Here is a 4,378-nt window from a genome sequence, read left to right on the forward strand (position 1 = left end):
CAGCTTATGACCAGTTAAGACACAAAACTTAATAAACCAAATGAAATAACAACTTAAACAATGATGGATTACGGTAGCCAGAGGTGGAGTTGGGATTATGGGTGTTGATATTTTTCAAGAATGCTGACCACAGAGATCATTATAAGTAGTCACAATAAGTTAAAATGTAATCATGGGGAACCCAAGCATGATTATTCACCTACAATAAAACTTCCATAAAAGGCTAAGGAAACATCATGGAAGAGGAGAAAAACAATTTATAAGGTAGAAGACCAGGAAGCCTGGTGTGTGATTATTTCCCCTTGAAGTGACAGAGAAGCTACAAACACAGAATTTCAAAAATATGTCTGCCTACATAATTGACAGAACATTGATATATGGAAGGGAAGCATTACTAGGTCCAATTCCTAGACAAAGAGCTACAGGCATCAATAACAATGGGAGAGGAAAACATAGACTTCTACAGGAATGACACCTTTTGTTGTTTATTCAGTAGAATGTGGTCAGTGATAAAATCACTAACACACAAGTTTCAATATGCAGACAAAGCATGTTGTCTTTATATATCTATGTGAAAACATGCATGCTCGTGTACATGTGCATGTGCAAGCGTGCACGCGCGTGTGCACACACACACACACACACACACACACAAAACACACAAAGAATGACATTCAATCAACAGAGCCAGAGGCCACTGACATGTTTGGGCTTAAGAAAAAAGCCACAGCTATGAAGATTGAAGCAGAACTACCTTGTACATTTTTCAGAAGCTTCACCTACTGGAGAAAACAAATAGGAGACAGATAAGTAACATTCAGACAAAAGGATAATTAGATAAAGTTCAAACTACTAAAGAGATAAATATGGCAGGCATAAAAATATGAAAATTACTGTAGAGTCAATATTTGTCATCTCACATAATCTAGATGATTAGCTGCCATCAATTTAAAAGAATAACATCTGTGATCTATCCAAAAATCATCAAATTCACATAGAATTGCCTACAGGTAAGACCTCCTTGTCATTTATAGTCAAAACAATGAATAGAAACTCAAATTTAATTGAAAGATACACAAGAAAGTTGAGTGACTAATTCATCATAAAAATCAAGGAATAACAGAACAAAAAGAATAAAATAGTGAAAATATAAATTAAAGCAGTAATCATCATATACATGTATATGTAGAATGATTGAATATATCCTCTGTTTATCAGACCAACATGAAGGAAACAGAGAAGAAACATGAGTGATAGGGAAAAAAATTTCTAAATATTAGGAATATAATTTATATCACTCATTAATATTACCTATACAAAATATTCAAAAAATAATGTAGAAAGATCAGTGAAACTACTCAAAATTTGTACCACGATTTCTGTAAAGCAAAGAATAGGTCAACAGATCAACAAATGGCAAAAGTTTCTTACAAAGCTATAGGATAGGCATAAAAATCAGTATCTTAAGAAAAATAAATCATGAAAGATGACAGAAATATTAGGTTAGGAGACAATAGTAAAAAATGTAAAATATTCACAACTATTAAGAACAACTAAAAAGAAGAACTAAAGTTTCCTAATATGCAACACATAGAGATAGACACCAGTGACAAATAGGGATGTTAAAATAATTTCTCTCATGGCTTTTTAAGGGTTGGTAGGAGCTAAATGTTAATGTCGATTTGAAATAAAAAAATAAGTATAATTGTAAAACAATTACCAAAGATGAAAGTGAAATTTATTAAAGAAATTAAAGAAAAAAAAAGAAAACTCTAATATTTTAAAACAAATTGCTAGCTACACGAATATAATCACTCACAGTGTAACTCACAGATGTTACACATTAGAAGTAAAACAACAAACACGTAAGTCATGAATGCATGTCAGGGAAGATCGTGCAACTAATTATATATCTAGAGGAATACTTTGAACAACTTAATAATGTGTCTAGCTTATGATGAGTATACAAAGAAGAACATTCCTAGATAACTACCCAGATTTAAAATCTATTTTGGACAAGCTAGTAAAACATTATCATCATGAAGTAGAGGCATTTCAGGGTTTTGCAGTACATCATCTTTCTTCAAATTCAAGTCACCACTGCACACAGTGCATGGTGCTTTCTCTTGAGGAACATGGTCAGGTACTCTTTTGCATAGAGTCCATCATCGTATTTACTCTCTAAAATGAATACGACTTAGAGTTTACAGTGGTGTCTGTACTCTCCCATCTGTCCTAGTGTAACTTCTTTCTCTGCCTTAGAAAAGAGAAAACAGCCCCATATTCATCTGAATTTGTAGACAGGGAGCCCTGAGCTAGTTTGCAAAATATTTTGAGACAACAAACAAAACGGCAATTAGCAAACATTCATGTGTCCTGTGAAAGTAAAAGGCAGTGTACCAAACAACATAATAATTCAAGTGGGTTTCCATTTTTACATTTTAACCAAATTGATTAAAACTTAATGAAATTGACAGATGGTAGATCATGAAATCTATTTTTATGGCATTTTATTATGCTCTTCTGATTACAAAACTCTATTATGAGAATAATTTAGCAACATTACTGTAATAGGATTTTGACCAGCACTTCTGAACTTACATTTGAAAAAGAGTTCTAAAAACTTTTATCAATAAGGGCATGAAGTGGGAATAAATTCAGAGTAAACTCTAATACATTCTTTCAAAATTCCGCTCATTTCAGCTGGTTGTGGATATTCACACAGGGAGCATATGGTGAAGGGGTAGAGCGTGAAGAACTGTTTGCACTGATATTGCAGAACATACAAGTTCAGTGTCCAGCATCTTTACTGGACAATTCTCAATCTCCAGTAACTCTAGGTGTAAAGAATTTGATGTTTTCTATAGGTCTATATAGGTATGCATGCCCATGCTTGCACACACATGCGCAAACACACACATACACACACACACAAAACTAAAAATACTGTTAAGTATTAGTGTTATTTGATAAAAAAATGAAGATGAATCTCTGACATAATATTACTTTTTGATGTTTAAATTATCATTCAGGATTCTGATTTTGTCAATGGAAGGAAAATAGGACAATCCAGTTTCTCTTATTGGACTTCTTTCTGGGGAGACAGCCCCACATGGGTCTTTACCCCATATGCAGCCATCAAATTCAGTCACTATTGTTTGTTGCCAAGGAGAGCTTGCTGATCTCAGAGTCTGAAATAGCTTTCTCCTGAGAGGCTCTGCCAGAGCCTGACAAATACAGGTGTGGTTGTTTACAGCCAACCCTGAGACTGAGCACAGGGATTCCAATGGAGGATTTAGGGGAAGAACTGAAGGAGCTGAAGGAGTTTGCAACCCCATAGGAAAAACAACAATATCAACCAATAAGACACCCCAGAGCTCCCAGGGATTAAATTACTAACCAAAGAATACACATGGAGGGACCCATGGCTCCAGCCAGATGTGTAGCAGAGGATGGCCTTATCTGGCATCAATGAGGGGGGATGCCCTTGGTCTCGTGAAGGTTTGATGCCCCAGCATAAGAAAATACTAGATCAGTGAGGCAGGAGTGGGTGGATGGGTGGGGAAGCACTGTCATAGAAGCAGGGAAGGGAGTGGAATAGCAGATTTGTGGAGAAGAAACCATAAAGGGGAATGTCACTTGAAATGTAAAAAAATCAAATAATCAACAATTTTTTTTAAAAAAAGAAACAAAAGATTTTTTCCCAAGTTCAGCTACATGAACCAATGAGTGTATTAGATTTATTTTTAGATGTATGAACAACCTTTGGATGACTTCACCACTGAAGAAAAATGTGGGACTGCATAAGGGTATACTGGTTCATGGCTGGGCACGGGCCTAGAACCCCGAGACTCTATGTGAGAACTGGCAGGAGTTCGGTGCGCCCCCAGAACCCAGGGTCCTGAAAAACTGTCTAGTCTCCATAGAAATACATCGTTCAGTCACGTAGGCCAGCAATTACAGCCCTTCCCAAAGTGCACAGTTAGAGGGCGTGACTAGAGGCCTCAGGTCCTAGGGATTTACATACTAATGAAGGCCAGAGGGAGGAGCAAATTAAGCATGCCTCCCCAGACCCTCCTCAAATCCTCCCCAGATCCTCCCCTTTTCTCCCTCCCTATATAACTCGGGACTGTCCTGAGTTTTATGGGGTGGGGCTACTTCCATATCCATCCACCATCTGCCATGACAATAAACCCTTTTGGAACCAAGGACTTCCTTGTGTCATTAGGGCCTACCGCCGCCAAATCCTCCAGGCCGCTGGAACCTTAGACCTCCTCCTGCATGTGGGACCCACTGCATTGTGCATGGAAATCCACTGGGACTCCACTGCAGCAGTCTTCTATTTTTCCCCACAGAAAAATATTACTCTTCTAGCAAG

The sequence above is a fragment of the Grammomys surdaster genome, unplaced genomic scaffold (assembly GCF_004785775.1).
Source record: "Grammomys surdaster isolate TR1022 unplaced genomic scaffold, NIH_TR_1.0 62, whole genome shotgun sequence".
NCBI lineage: Eukaryota > Metazoa > Chordata > Mammalia > Rodentia > Muridae > Grammomys > Grammomys surdaster.